The sequence below is a fragment of the Mastacembelus armatus genome, chromosome 4 (assembly GCF_900324485.2).
Source record: "Mastacembelus armatus chromosome 4, fMasArm1.2, whole genome shotgun sequence".
Lineage (NCBI taxonomy): Eukaryota > Metazoa > Chordata > Actinopteri > Synbranchiformes > Mastacembelidae > Mastacembelus > Mastacembelus armatus.
In genome coordinates this window covers 1,770,298-1,785,859 of record NC_046636.1, presented here as the reverse complement: position 1 = coordinate 1,785,859, position 15,562 = coordinate 1,770,298, and positions in this window count along the sequence as shown.

Genomic DNA, 15,562 nt, shown 5'->3' with positions numbered 1-15,562 from the left:
CATGCCAGGAAAGAAACAGCTGTTGGTGGCGGCAGGGTCGAGCAAGGTGAGCCACGAGTTCTGGCTCGCGGACATTAGGGATGAATGCATCCTGGGGTTGGACTTATTGGCCCGTTGGAGGGCATGCGTTGATGTCCCGGGGGCTGCCCTCTGCCTCGGTAACGGGACCACATGGCTCCAACTGTACCGGGGGCGACATGGAGAGCCGGCTGCCTCTCAACCCCTGCAAAGCCATCAGGGCTCACAGGAGCCGAGCCCCAGCCGCCCCACAAGTATGGCAGAGACACGAGGAGGGTCTCAAGGGAGTAGCACCGTTCGGTCCAGGGCGTCTCAGCCACTGCCTCAACGTGGCTCAGCCGCCCCTCTGTCACCTGAGACCATCGCTGCGGTGGAAGAGCTGGGGCAGCGGAGCAGTGATCACCTGGACACATCACAGCAAGAGCAGCTGCGATGCTTGCTGAGAGAGTTTGTGGACATATTTGCAGCCAGAGAGGAGGACTGCACTAGAACAACACTGGTGCAACACCACATCGACACTGGTTCTGCTGCCCCCATTCGTTTACGCCCTCACCGACTGCCCCTTGCTAAACGTCAAGCTGCTGAGGAACTGATTCAGGAAATGGCAACCAATGGGGTTATAGAGCCATCAGACAGCCCCTGGGCCGCACCGATGGTCATGGTGCGGAAGAAAACAGGGGGGTGGCGACCCTGTGTCGACTATCGGCAGTTGAATGCGGTCACCCGCAAAGACTCGTACCCGCTGCCACGCATCGATGATGCGTTGGACTATGTGGCTGGTTCCTGCTGGTTCAGCTCGTTGGATTTGCGCAGTGGGTACTGGCAAGTCGAACTGGCAGCGGAGGCCCGGCCTAAGACCGCATTCACCATTGGACAAGGACTATGGCAGTTCACGGTGATGCCTTTTGGACTGTGTAATGCCCCGGCCACCTTCGAAAGGCTGATGGAGCGGGTCCTTAAAGACATTCCCCGTACCCGCTGTGTGGTCTACCTGGACGACCTGCTCGTTCATGCCAAGGATTTCGAGCAGGCCCTCCGCAATGTACGGGAGGTTTTTATGGCCATCCGTAAAGCTGGGTTGCGGTTGAATCCAGCCAAATGCAATCTGCTGGCTCGCCAGACACAATTCCTGGGGCACGTGGTAAGCGAGAGAGGGGTGGCTACTGACCCGGCAAAGGTGGCCATGGTGAGGGACTGGCCCCCACCGTCCAACATTGCCGAGTTAAGGAGTTTCCTGGGATTGGCCTCCTATTATCGGAGGTTTGTCAAGGATTTCTCATCCATCGCCGCCCCCTTGCATCAGCTGACAAATAAAGGCCAGCGGTTCGAGTGGTCTGAGGACTGTACAGCGGCCTTCCAGCAACTGAAGGCCGCCCTTGTTGACGCTCCTGTCCTGGAATACCCTGACCTCAATCAACCTTTCCTGTTGGACACGGACGCTAGCGGCATGGGGGTCGGGGCCGTGCTCTCCCAGAAAGGGGAGGCTGGAGAACGGGTACTGGCCTATTACAGCTGTAGCCTCAGCCGCCCAGAGAGGAACTATTGCGTCACCCGGCGAGAGCTGCTGGCAGTGATCTTGGCAGTCCGCCACTTTAGGCCTTATCTTCTGGGCACCAGGTTTGTGCTGAGGACTGATCATGCCAGCCTCACTTGGATGCTGAATTTCCGCCAGCCTGAGGGTCAGGTGGCCAGGTGGTTGGAGATTCTCCAGGAGTACGATTTCGAGGTCCAGCACCGACCAGGGCGGCAACATGCCAATGCGGACGCTCTCTCCAGACGACCTTGTCTGGTGGATGAGTGCAGGTACTGTAAGCGCCTGGAGGAGCGAGATTTGGGGCCGGTGGTGGCGGCAGCTGAACCAAGTGGTGTCGGTGAGGCGAGGGAGCCATTCACCGTTGAACGTCTGAAACAGCAGCAGGCATCTGATCCAGTACTGGAAAAGGTGAAGGGCTGGTTGGAGGCCGGGGCACGCCCGGACTGGCCGGCCGTGTCGTCCCAGGGGCCCGAGGTTAAGCTGCTGCACTCACAGTGGAACAACCTGGAGCTCCACCGCGGGGTGATCTACAGGCGGTGGCGAGCACCTGGAGAGGGGAATGATCGGCTGCAGCTCCTGGTTCCCCGTGCTCTGCGGCCGGAGGTCCTCGGCTGGGTGCACGGGGCCGCTGGGGCCGGCCATTTTGGGAATGCGAAGACGGTGCGACGGATGAGGCAGCGATTCTACTGGCCGGGGTGCCGACAAGACGCGGAGGTATACGTCCACTGCTGTGATATCTGCACAGCGCAGAAGGGACCCAGCCAACGCTCTCAAGCGCCACTGCAGCAGTACTTGGTTGGGGCACCTATGGAGAGGATCGGGGTGGACATCCTGGGTCCGTTCCCCGTCACTGACGCCGGCAACCGCTTCGTCTTGGTCGCTATGGACTACTTTACAAAGTGGCCAGAGGCGTATGCGGTGCCGGATCAGAGTGCTGCTACATCGGCACAGACGTTGGTGGACGAAATGTTCACCCGGTTTGGAGTACCAGAAGAACTCCATAGTGATCAGGGGAGGAACTTTGAGAGTAGGGTATTTGGGGAAGTGTGCCAGCGGTTGGGCGTGAGGAAAACCAGAACCACTCCCCTCCACCCTCAAAGTGACGGACTGGTTGAGCGGTTTAACCGCACCCTGGCCACTCAGCTTGCCATCCTGACCAGTCAGCATCAGAGAGACTGGGACCGGCACCTACCCCTGGTCCTGTGGGCGTACAGAACTGCCGTGCAGGAGTCGAGTCAGTGCACACCGGCGGCACTGATGTTTGGGAGGGAACTGCGGACACCAGTGGACCTGGTGTTCGGGGCGCCCCCTGAGCCAGAAATTGCTGGTGGACCAGAACTGGACTATTACAGACGCCTGAAGGAGCGTTTGGGCACGGTCCACCAACTGGCCAGGGAGGCTTTAGAGGACGCTGGAGCCCGACAAAAGCGGGCTTATGATAACCGGGCCCACGGACCCACCCTGAGGCCTGGGGACAAGGTGTGGGTGTACTGCCCCCAGAGGAAGAGGGGGTTGTCACCCAAACTATCTCCACACTGGCAAGGACCTGGGGAGGTTCTTGACCAGATTTCTGAGGTGGTTTTCCGGGTTAGGATGCCTGGGCGAGGCAGGCGAGTGGTGCTACATAAGGACCGGTTAGCACCGTACCACCCGCTGGCCTTGGAGCAACAGACTAATGAACCTCAAAGGAGTGCTCCATTATCTGCTCCCAGCCTTGGAGCAGACAGTGATGGCCTTGGGGCTGAACCTGGCGCTGGGAGAGGGACACCAAGGAGGCCGAGGCGTACGCAACGCCGGCCGGGACATTTGTCAGACTTTGTTTTAGGGAGTTAGGGTTGTGAGGACACTAACCCTCTTGGGGGGGGTTGTGTAATGACCCGGTATTCGCAGTTGACGGCCAGGTGCATTATGGGTGTTGTTAAATGTTAGTTGTCGGTTAACACTGTTTATGTTCTGTCATGTTCAATGTTACTGTCTTAAGTTAAGTTGGGTTATGTTGTGAGAACTGGGCTATGTTCATGTTGGGTCATGGAAAATGTAGCTGTCACCGTGACTTAGAGTGACGTGTGGGGAAAAGGGGCTCGGTGACAGCGCATGCATGAGGGAGAGCAAATTCTGCTTGTTCACTGTTTAATAAACCAGTCGTGAAAAGACAACACTGCCTCCTGCTGGTTTGCCAAAGCAATCGCTCCAGCTGTCAGAGACACTCGGGGTCGTGCGGTGTATGGGACCCGAGCGCTCTCTTTTTCTCTCGGCTATTAAAAGAAGAGTTTGGCGATAGCTGCTAGCTCCCTGCTAGCCGTGTAGCTCAGGGTCAGTGACCACATAGCTAGAATAGCTCCAAAGAGAGTCCACAGCCGTTACATTATAATGGATCACAGAGCATTTACTCCTATGCCATGTGCTATCACAGTAGAGGGCAGCCACCTCAATCCTACTCCCTGCCAACTTGATTATCTTGTTGACAGTGCTGCAGCATCTCTACATGAAACTCTTGATGCTGTGGTTTCTCTGAAAAAGAAGGTAGTGAGTCAGAAGACACTAGCTCCATGGTACAGTCCACCTGTACCTTAGACCAACAGTCTCTTAGACCCCATTCCAACTAGACTACTCAAAGATGTCCTGCCCCTAATGACCACATCTTTTAATAGACCTGGTCAATTTCTTTCTTGTAACAGCCTACATACCTCAGGCTTTTAAGACTGCAGTAATCAAACCCTTACTCAAAACGCCTAGTCTTGGTCCTGAAGTCTTGGCTAATTATAGACCAGTATCCAACCTATCTTTTTTGTTTAAAATCCTTGAAAAAGCTGTTGCTAAGCAGCTATGTGATCACTTACACAGGAATGAACAATTTGAAGATTTTCAATCAGGATTTAGAGCACATCATAGTACAGAAACAGCACTGCTAAAAGTCACCGATAACCTTCTCTTAGGCCCAGAGACTGGAGCATGTGATTGGGACTATATAGGAACAGCCCACCAAAGTGGTTTCAGTCATATTTATTAGATAGATTTGAATTTGTTCATGTTCATGATGAACCTTCCACACACACAAAAGTTAGTTATGGAGTTCCACAAGGTTCTGTGCTAGAACCGATTCTCTTCACCTTATACATGCTTCCCTTAGGCAATGCTATTAGGAGGCACTCTCTTAATTACCAGTGTTACGCACATGACACTCAGCTATGTCTATCTATAAAACCTGGTGAAATGAACCAGTTAACTAGACTTCAGGTATGTCTAAAGGACATAAAGGCCTGGGTGACCAATATTTTTCTACTCTTATATTCAGACTTTTATCTTATGTTCAGACAAAACAAAAGTTATTGTATTTGTGCCTAAAAACCTCAGAAATAGCTTATCTAGTAATAGATAGTATAGTTTGGCCTCCAGTGCTACTATGAAAACTTGGAGTTATTTTTGTCCAGGACATTTCAAATTAGTTTACACATAAAACTTGGATTTGTTAAGTGACGAGTCATGATCAGTCTGCTGCAGAAAAACTCACCTACAGTACTTACCTGTTCATCAGGATGCACACTATTTATCACTAGTGCCTCTGTTTATTCTTACAGTTCACTGTCTGTAGATACAACAAAGTCTGATTTACAATTTTGTTTCATTCCACCAGAAAAAAAAGACGAATGAGAAATAATTCATATCTGTCTTAGCCAGGGCACCACTGTAAAACAGGATGCTAATTTCAACAGAACTTTCCCTGGTAAATTATTGTATAAATGAAAAATACAATTACTTTATTTTCTTCAAAACTGTAAAGAGAAGGAAAAAAAGAGGAAAGACAATTCTAATATCTTTAATTAAAAGTCTGGATGTACCTATTAAACCGTTAAAACCCCTTAAAGACTGCTCTCATGTATTTTATGATGTTTTGTAAAAGACCTACAGTGCGTTCAGAAAATATTCAAACCCCCTTCACTTTTTTGGTTTTGTTATGTTGCAGCCTGATACTACATTTGTTTAAATTCTTCTTTTCCTTTGGGCTGCTCCCTGTCCTCCTTCACTACATTCAAGAACCTCCTCTTTGGAATTCCTCTAGGCACTACAATTGTTTAAATTTATTTATGAAAAAGGAAAAACCGAAATATGACATTTACAGAAGTATTCAAACCCTTTACTCAGTACTTAGATTACCCTTCACAGTAATTGCAGCCACCAGTCTTTTGGGATAAGAAGCAACAAGCTTTGCACCCCTGGGTTGGGGGATTTTCTTCTATTCTTTAAAAATCCTCTCAAGCTCTGTCAGGTTGGATGGGGCCTGTTGCTGGACAGCCATATTGCTGGGTCAGATCATTAGTGACTCTTAATGGTGCTGTTTCTGTACTATACTCTAAATCCTGACAGGATTTCTTCAAATTGTCCATTCCTGGAAATCTGCCCATAAGTCTGACCAAGCTTTATGGCAGCTGCTTCCTGTCATCTATTTAATAAAATGTGACTAAGGTAGGAGCACCAGCTTGACAAGAGAAAAAACGAAAAAAGTCACATTGAATGTTAAAGTTAGAAGTACAGTTTATTTATATGTGACATTTCTAAACCAAGCAACACTAAGTTCTTCATAAAGAAAGATAAATACACAGGAAACAGAGAAACAATAAATAAAACATAAAAATGGGCCTCCTGGCAGTTAAGTATGTATATACCAATCTATTAGTATTGTTTGCCTATACATGTGTGTGTGTAATATAAAAAATATGGTAATATAAAAACCACTGGTACTATAATAAGCAATGATGTTTATTTGGATTAGCTGTCATGCTGCAAATACTTTCTATGAAGAGAGGGCATGTCAGGACCTTCTGTTTCACAGGACCTCCTTCTCTTTACTAGTCAATGTCAGTGGATGTCAAAACATTGTTAGTAACACCTTGATTTGATGGTACTGTCTAACTGTCAACATATAAGAAATATCAGATGAACTAATGTCCATGTCAAATATGAACCACAGAATATTTCCCCTCTCTCATTGTGCAGTTCAATTATTTCAGAGATTGTCAGTATTAAATTAAATCAGATATTATATCACAGAGGTGTGGGAGAGAAATCTACAGACAATATGTACCAAATGAATTTGCTGTGTAAAAGGATGGTTTCCCACTGTTGTGCGTACATGTATCTGTGTTTGTTATGGTGCTGTCTTCTTGTCCCACCTCAGCTTCACCAGGACTCCATTCACTTTTTTCCAGAAACTGAATTTTGTTGCCCCCATAACTGTGAAGGACAGCAGTGAGCAGTAAACCCAAGTCCAGTTAAAGATGCTTCCAGAATATTTTGGTGGCTTCATTGGTCATTTATCTTTAGTTTCTGTTCTAAAAGAAGGTGAATACGAGAAGTCCAAGCAGCAGATGGATGATGACCAGTCTGACAGAGCAGGCTGCACTTGTAGGATTAGTTGTGGCTGATTGTGTTGGCATGGTTGTTGCTGTTGGGGCAGAAGTGCTTTTTGTTGTTGGGGCAGTGGTGACGGTTGTTGGGCCAGCAGAAGTGGTTGTTAAAGATGCTTTGGTTGTTGTTGTCGGGGCAGCAGGAGGGGTTGTTGGTGCAGCCATAGATGTTGTTGGGGCAGTGGTTGTTGGAGCAGCACTAGTTGTTGGGGTAGTCGTTGTGGCAGCAGTGGTTGTTGTTGGGGCAGCATTAGTTGTTGTTAGGGCAGCAGTTGTTGGAGCAACAGTGGTTGTTGTTGGGGTAGCCATAGTTGTTTTTGTTGTGGCAGCTGTGGATGTTATTGGGACAGCTGTGGTTGTTGTTAGGGCAGCAGTTGTTGGAGCAACAGTGGTTGTTGTTGGGGTAGCCATAGTTGTTTTTGTTGTGGCAGCTGTGGTTGTTGGGGCAGCAGTAGTTGTTGGAGCAGCTGTGGTTGTTGTTGGGGCTGCAGTGGTTGTTGTTAGGGCAGCAGTTGTTGGCGCAACAGTGGTTGTTGAGGTAGCCATAGTTGTTTTTGTTGTGGCAGCTGTGGTTGTTGTTGGAGCAGCTGTGGTTGTGGGGGCAGCCGTGGTTGCTGTTAGGGCAGAGGTTGTTGTTGGAACAGCAGTAGTTGTTTTTGTTGTGGCAGCTGTGGTTGTTGGGGCAGCTGTAGTTGTTGGAGCAGATGTGGTTGTCAGAGCAGCAGTACTTGTTGTTGGGGCAGCAGTAGTTGTTTTTGTTGTAGAAGCTGTGGTTGTTGTAGGAGCAGCAGTAGTTGTGGGGGCAGCCGTGGTTGCTGTTAGGGCAGAGGTTGTTGTTGGAACAGCAGTAGTTGTTTTTGTTGTGGCAGCTGTGGTTGTTGGGGCAGCTGTAGTTGTTGGAGCAGCTGTGGTTGTCAGAGCAGCAGTACTTGTTGTTGGGGCAGCAGTTGTTGTCTTGGCAGTGGTTGTTGTTGGAACAGCAGTAGTTGTTTTTGTTGTGGCAGCTGTGGTTGTTGGGGCAGCTGTAGTTGTTGGAGCAGCTGTGGTTGTCAGAGCAGCAGTACTTGTTGTTGGGGTAGCAGTTGTTGTTTTGGCAGAGGTTGTTGTTGGAACAGCAGTAGTTGTTTTTGTTGTGGCAGCTGTGGTTGTTGTTGGAGCAGCAGTAGTTGTGGGGGCAGCCGTGGTTGCTGTTAGGGCAGAGGTTGTTGTTGGAACAGCAGTAGTTGTTTTTGTTGTGGCAGCGGTGGTTGTTGTGGCAGCTGTAGTTGTTGGAGCAGATGTGGTTGTCAGAGCAGCAGTACTTGTTGTTGGGGCAGCAGTAGTTGTCTTGGCAGTGGTTGTTGTTGGAACAGCAGTAGTTGTTTTTGTTGTGGCAGCTGTGGTTGTTGGGGCAGCAGTAGTTGTTGGAGCAGATGTGGTTGTCAGAGCAGCAGTACTTGTTGTTGGGGCAGCAGTTGTTGTTTTGGCAGTGGTTGTTGTTGGAACAGCAGTAGTTGTTTTTGTTGTGGCAGCTGTGGTTGTTGGGGCAGCTGTAGTTATTGGAGGAGCTGTGGTTGTCAGAGCAGCAGTACTTGTTGTTGGGGCAGCAGTAGTTGTTTTTGTTGTAGAAGCTGTGGTTGTTGTAGGAGCAGCAGTAGTTGTGGGGGCAGCCGTGGTTGCTGTTAGGGCAGAGGTTGTTGTTGGAACAGCAGTAGTTGTTTTTGTTGTGGCAGCTGTGGTTGTTGGGGCAGCTGTAGTTGTTGGAGCAGCTGTGGTTGTCAGAGCAGCAGTACTTGTTGTTGGGGCAGCAGTTGTTGTTTTGGCAGTGGTTGTTGTTGGAACAGCAGTAGTTGTTTTTGTTGTGGCAGCTGTGGTTGTTGGGGCAGCAGTACTTGTTGTTGGGGCAGCAGTTGTTGGAGCAACAGTGGTTGTTGTTGGGGTAGCCATAGTTGTTTTTGTTGTGGCAGCTGTGGTTGTTGGGGCAGCAGTAGTTGTCTTGGCAGTGGTTGTTGTTGGAACAGCAGTAGTTGTTTTTGTTGTGGAAGCTGTGGTTGTTGTTGGGGCAGCAGTAGTTATGGGGGCAGCCGTGGTTGCTGTTAGGGCAGAGGTTGTTGTTGGAACAGCTGTAGTTATTGGAGGAGCTGTGGTTGTCAGGGCAGCAGTATTTGTTGTTGGGGCAGCAGTTGTTGTTTTGGCAATGGTTGTTGTTGGAACAGCAGTAGTTGTTTTTGTTGTGGCAGCTGTGGTTGTTGGGGCAGCTGTAGTTGTTGGAGCAGCTGTGGTTGTCAGAGCAGCAGTACTTGTTGTTAGGGCAGCATTTGTTGGAGCAACAGTGGTTGTTGTTGGAACAGCGGTACTTGTTTTTGTTGGGGCAGCTGTGGTTGTCAGAGCAGCAGTACTTGTTGGGGCAGCAGTTGTTGTTTTGGCAGTGGTTGTTGTTGGAACAGCAGTAGTTGTTGTTGTTGTGTCAGCTGTGGTTGTTGGGGCAGCTGTAGTTATGGGGGCAGCCGTGGTTGCTGTTAGGGCAGAGGTTGTTGTTGGAACAGCTGTAGTTATTGGAGGAGCTGTGGTTGTCAGAGCAGCAGTATTTGTTGTTGGGGCAGCAGTAGTTGTTGGGGCAGTGGTTGTTGTTGGAACAGCAGTAGTTATGGGGGCAGCCGTGGTTGCTGTTAGGGCAGAGGTTGTTGTTGGGGCAGCTGTAGTTGTTGGAGCAGCTGTGGTTGTCAAAGCAGCAGTACTTGTTGTTAGGGCAGCAGTTGTTGGAGCAACAGTGGTTGTTGTTGGGGTAGCCATAGTTGTTTTCGTTGTGGCAGCTGTGGTTGTTGGGGCAGCTGTAGTTTTTGGAGCAGATGTGGTTGTCAGAGCAGCAGTACTTGTTGTTGGGGCAGCAGTTGTTGTTTTGGCAGTGGTTGTGGTTGGAACAGCAGTAGTTGTTTTTGTTGTGGCAGCTGTGGTTGTTGGGGCAGCTGTAGTTGTTGGAGCAGATGTGGTTGCTGTTAGGGCAGAGGTTGTTGTTGGAACAGCTGTAGTTATTGGAGGAGCTGTGGTTGTCAAAGCAGCAGTATTTGTTGTTGGGGCAGCAGTTGTTGTCTTGGCAGTGGTTGTTGTTGGAACAGCAGTAGTTGTTTTTGTTGTAGAAGCTGTGGTTGTTGTAGGAGCAGCAGTAGTTGTGGGAGCAGCCGTGGTTGCTGTTAGGGCAGAGGTTGTTGTTGGAACAGCTGTGGTTGTTGGGGCAGCTGTAGTTGTTGGAGCAGCTGTGGTTGTCAGAGCAGCAGTACTTGTTGTTGGGGCAGCAGTTGTTGTTTTGGCAGTGGTTGTTGTTGGAACAGCAGTAGTTGTTGTTGTTGTGGCAGCTGTGGTTGTTGGGGCAGCAGTAGTTGTGGGGGCAGTCGTGGTTGCTGTTAGGGCAGAGGTTGTCGTTGGAACAGCTGTAGTTATTGGAGGAGCTGTGGTTGTCAGAGCAGCAGTACTTGTTGGGGCAGCAGTTGTTGTTTTGGCAATGGTTGTTGTTGGAACAGCAGTAGTTGTTTTTGTTGTGGCAGCTGTGGTTGTTGGGGCAGCTGTAGTTGTTGGAGCAGATGTGGTTGTCAGAGCAGCAGTACTTGTTGTTGGGGCAGCAGTTGTTGTTTTGGCAGTGGTTGTTGTTGGAACAGCAGTAGTTGTGGTTGCTGTTAGGGCAGAGGTTGTTGTTGGAACAGCTGTAGTTATTGGAGGAGCTGTGGTTGTCAGAGCAGCAGTATTTGTTGTTGGGGCAGCAGTTGTTGTCTTGTCAGTGGTTGTTGTTGGAACAGCAGTTGTTGTTTTTGTTGTAGAAGCTGTGGTTGTTGTAGGAGCAGCAGTAGTTGTTGGAGCAGCTGTGGTTGTCAGAGCAGCAGTACTTGTTGTTGGGGCAGCAGTTGTTGTTTTGGCAGTGGTTGTTGTTGGAACAGCAGTAGTTGTTGTTGTTGTGGCAGCTGTGGTTGTTGGGGCAGCAGTAGTTGTGGGGGCAGTCGTGGTTGCTGTTAGGGCAGAGGTTGTCGTTGGAACAGCTGTAGTTATTGGAGGAGCTGTGGTTGTCAGAGCAGCAGTACTTGTTGGGGCAGCAGTTGTTGTTTTGGCAATGGTTGTTGTTGGAACAGCAGTAGTTGTTTTTGTTGTGGCAGCTGTGGTTGTTGGGGCAGCTGTAGTTGTTGGAGCAGATGTGGTTGTCAAAGCAGCAGTATTTGTTGTTGGGGCAGCAGTTGTTGTCTTGGCAGTGGTTGTTGTTGGAACAGCAGTAGTTGTTTTTGTTGTAGAAGCTGTGGTTGTTGTAGGAGCAGCAGTAGTTGTGGGAGCAGCCGTGGTTGCTGTTAGGGCAGAGGTTGTTGTTGGAACAGCTGTGGTTGTTGGGGCAGCTGTAGTTGTTGGAGCAGCTGTGGTTGTCAGAGCAGCAGTACTTGTTGTTGGGGCAGCAGTTGTTGTTTTGGCAATGGTTGTTGTTGGAACAGCAGTAGTTGTTTTTGTTGTGGCAGCTGTGGTTGTTGGGGCAGCAGTAGTTGTGGGGGCAGTCGTGGTTGCTGTTAGGGCAGAGGTTGTCGTTGGAACAGCTGTAGTTATTGGAGGAGCTGTGGTTGTCAGAGCAGCAGTACTTGTTGGGGCAGCAGTTGTTGTTTTGGCAATGGTTGTTGTTGGAACAGCAGTAGTTGTTTTTGTTGTGGCAGCTGTGGTTGTTGGGGCAGCTGTAGTTGTTGGAGCAGATGTGGTTGTCAGAGCAGCAGTACTTGTTGTTGGGGCAGCAGTTGTTGTTTTGGCAGTGGTTGTTGTTGGAACAGCAGTAGTTGTGGTTGCTGTTAGGGCAGAGGTTGTTGTTGGAACAGCTGTAGTTATTGGAGGAGCTGTGGTTGTCAGAGCAGCAGTATTTGTTGTTGGGGCAGCAGTTGTTGTCTTGTCAGTGGTTGTTGTTGGAACAGCAGTAGTTGTTTTTGTTGTAGAAGCTGTGGTTGTTGTAGGAGCAGCAGTAGTTGTTGGAGCAGCTGTGGTTGTCAGAGCAGCAGTACTTGTTGTTGGGGCAGCAGTTGTTGTTTTGGCAGTGGTTGTTGTTGGAACAGCAGTAGTTGTTGTTGTTGTGGCAGCTGTGGTTGTTGGGGCAGCAGTAGTTGTGGGGGCAGTCGTGGTTGCTGTTAGGGCAGAGGTTGTCGTTGGAACAGCTGTAGTTATTGGAGGAGCTGTGGTTGTCAGAGCAGCAGTACTTGTTGGGGCAGCAGTTGTTGTTTTGGCAATGGTTGTTGTTGGAACAGCAGTAGTTGTTTTTGTTGTGGCAGCTGTGGTTGTTGGGGCAGCTGTAGTTGTTGGAGCAGATGTGGTTGTCAGAGCAGCAGTACTTGTTGTTGGGGCAGCAGTTGTTGTTTTGGCAGTGGTTGTTGTTGGAACAGCAGTAGTTGCGGTTGCTGTTAGGGCAGAGGTTGTTGTTGGAACAGCTGTAGTTATTGGAGGAGCTGTGGTTGTTGTGGCAGCAGTATTTGTTGTTGGGGCAGCAGTTGTTGTCTTGTCAGTGGTTGTTGTTGGAACAGCAGTAGTTGTTTTTGTTGTAGAAGCTGTGGTTGTTGTAGGAGCAGCAGTAGTTGTGGGAGCAGCCGTGGTTGCTGTTAGGGCAGAGGTAGTTGTTGGGGCAGCAGTTGTTGTTTTGGCAGTGGTTGTTGTTGGAACAGCAGTAGTTGTTGTTGTTGTGGCAGCTGTGGTTGTTGGGGCAGCAGTAGTTGTGGGGGCAGTCGTGGTTGCTGTTAGGGCAGAGGTTGTCGTTGGAACAGCTGTAGTTATTGGAGGAGCTGTGGTTGTCAGAGCAGCAGTACTTGTTGGGGCAGCAGTTGTTGTTTTGGCAATGGTTGTTGTTGGAACAGCAGTAGTTTTTGTTGTGTCAGCTGTGGTTGTGGGGGCAGCTGTAGTTGTTGGAGCAGCTGTGGTTGTCAGAGCAGCAGTACTTGTTGTTGGGGCAGCAGTTGTTGTTTTGGCAGTGGTTGTTGTTGGAACAGCAGTAGTTGTTGTTGTTGTGGCAGCTGTGGTTGTTGGGGCAGCAGTAGTTGTGGGGGCAGCCGTGGTTGCTGTTAGGGCAGAGGTTGTTGTTGGAACAGCCGTAGTTGTTGGAGCAGATGTGGTTGTCAGAGCAGCAGTATTTGTTGTTGCGGCAGCAGTTGTTGTTTTGGCAGTGGTTGTTGTTGGAACAGCAGTAGTTGTTGTTGTTGTGGCAGCTGTGGTTGTTGGGGCAGCTGTAGTTGTTGGAGCAGCTGTGGTTGTCAAAGCAGCAGTACTTGTTGTTAGGGCAGCAGTTGTTGGAGCAACAGTGGTTGTTGTTGGAACAGCAGTAATTGTTGTTGTTGTGTCAGCTGTGGTTGTTGGGGCAGCTGTAGTTGTTGGAGCAGCTGTGGTTGTCAGAGCAGCAGTACTTGTTGTTGGGGCAGCAGTTGTTGTTTTGGCAGTGGTTGTTGTTGGAACATCAGTAGTTGTGGTTGCTGTTAGGGCAGAGGTTGTTGTTGGAACAGCTGTAGTTATTGGAGGAGCTGTGGTTGTCAGAGCAGCAGTATTTGTTGTTGGGGCAGCAGTTGTTGTCTTGTCAGTGGTTGTTGTTGGAACAGCAGTAGTTGTTTTTGTTGTAGAAGCTGTGGTTGTTGTAGGAGCAGCAGTAGTTGTGGGAGCAGCCGTGGTTGCTGTTAGGGCAGAGGTAGTTGTTGGGGCAGCAGTTGTTGTTTTGGCAGTGGTTGTTGTTGGAACAGCAGTAGTTGTTGTTGTTGTGGCAGCTGTGGTTGTTGGGGCAGCAGTAGTTGTGGGGGCAGTCGTGGTTGCTGTTAGGGCAGAGGTTGTCGTTGGAACAGCTGTAGTTATTGGAGGAGCTGTGGTTGTCAGAGCAGCAGTACTTGTTGGGGCAGCAGTTGTTGTTTTGGCAATGGTTGTTGTTGGAACAGCAGTAGTTGTTTTTGTTGTGTCAGCTGTGGTTGTGGGGGCAGCTGTAGTTGTTGGAGCAGCTGTGGTTGTCAGAGCAGCAGTACTTGTTGTTGGGGCAGCAGTTGTTGTTTTGGCAGTGGTTGTTGTTGGAACAGCAGTAGTTGTTGTTGTTGTGGCAGCTGTGGTTGTTGGGGCAGCAGTAGTTGTGGGGGCAGCCGTGGTTGCTGTTAGGGCAGAGGTTGTTGTTGGAACAGCCGTAGTTGTTGGAGCAGATGTGGTTGTCAGAGCAGCAGTACTTGTTGTTGGGGCAGCAGTTGTTGTTTTGGCAGTGGTTGTTGTTGGAACAGCAGTAGTTGTTGTTGTTGTGGCAGCTGTGGTTGTTGGGGCAGCAGTAGTTGTGGGGGCAGCCGTGGTTGCTGTTAGGGCAGTGGTTGTTGTTGGAACAGCAGTAGTTGTTGTTGTTGTGGCAGCTGTGGTTGTTGGGGCAGCTGTAGTTGTTGGAGCAGCTGTGGTTGTCAAAGCAGCAGTACTTGTTGTTAGGGCAGCAGTTGTTGGAGCAAGAGTGGTTGTTGTTGGAACAGCAGTAATTGTTGTTGTTGTGTCAGCTGTGGTTGTTGGGGCAGCTGTAGTTGTTGGAGCAGCTGTGGTTGTCAGGGCAGCAGTACTTGTTGTTGGGGCAGCAGTTGTTGTTTTGGCAGTGGTTGTTGTTGGAACAGCAGTAGTTGTTGTTGTGGCAGCTGTGGTTGTTGGGGCAGCTGTAGTTGTTGGGGCAGATGTGGTTGTCAGAGCAGCAGTACTTGTTGTTGGGGCAGCAGTTGTTGTTTTGGCAGTGGTTGTTGTTGGAACAGCAGTAGTTGTTGTTGTTGTGGCAGCTGTGGTTGTTGGGGCAGCAGTAGTTGTGGGGGCAGCCGTGGTTGCTGTTAGGGCAGAGGTTGTCGTTGGAACAGCTGTAGTTATTGGAGGAGCTGTGGTTGTCAGAGCAGCAGTACTTGTTGGGGCAGCAGTTGTTGTTTTGGCAATGGTTGTTGTTGGAACAGCAGTAGTTTTTGTTGTGTCAGCTGTGGTTGTGGGGGCAGCTGTAGTTGTTGGAGCAGCTGTGGTTGTCAGAGCAGCAGTACTTGTTGTTGGGGCAGCAGTTGTTGTTTTGGCAGTGGTTGTTGTTGGAACAGCAGTAGTTGTTGTTGTTGTGTCAGCTGTGGTTGTGGGGGCAGCTGTAGTTGTTGGAGCAGCTGTGGTTGTCAGAGCAGCAGTACTTGTTGTTGGGGCAGCAGTTGTTGTTTTGGCAGTGGTTGTTGTTGGAACAGCAGTAGTTGTTGTTGTGGCAGCTGTGGTTGTTGGGGCAGCTGTAGTTGTTGGGGCAGATGTGGTTGTCAGAGCAGCAGTACTTGTTGTTGGGGCAGCAGTTGTTGTTTTGGCAGTGGTTGTTGTTGGAACAGCAGTAGTTGTTGTTGTGGCAGCTGTGGTTGTTGGGGCAGCTGTAGTTGTTGGGGCAGATGTGGTTGTCAGAGCAGCAGTACTTGTTGTTGGGGCAGCAGTTGTTGTTTTGGCAGTGGTTGTTGTTGGAACAGCAGTAGTTGTTGTTGTTGTGGCAGCTGTGGTTGTTGGGGCAGCAGTAGTTGTGGGGGCAGTCGTGGTTGCTGTTAGGGCAGAGGTTGTCGTTGGAACAGCTGTAGTTATTGGAGGAGCTGTGGTTGTCAGAGCAGCAGTACTTGTTGTTGGGGCAGCAGTTGTT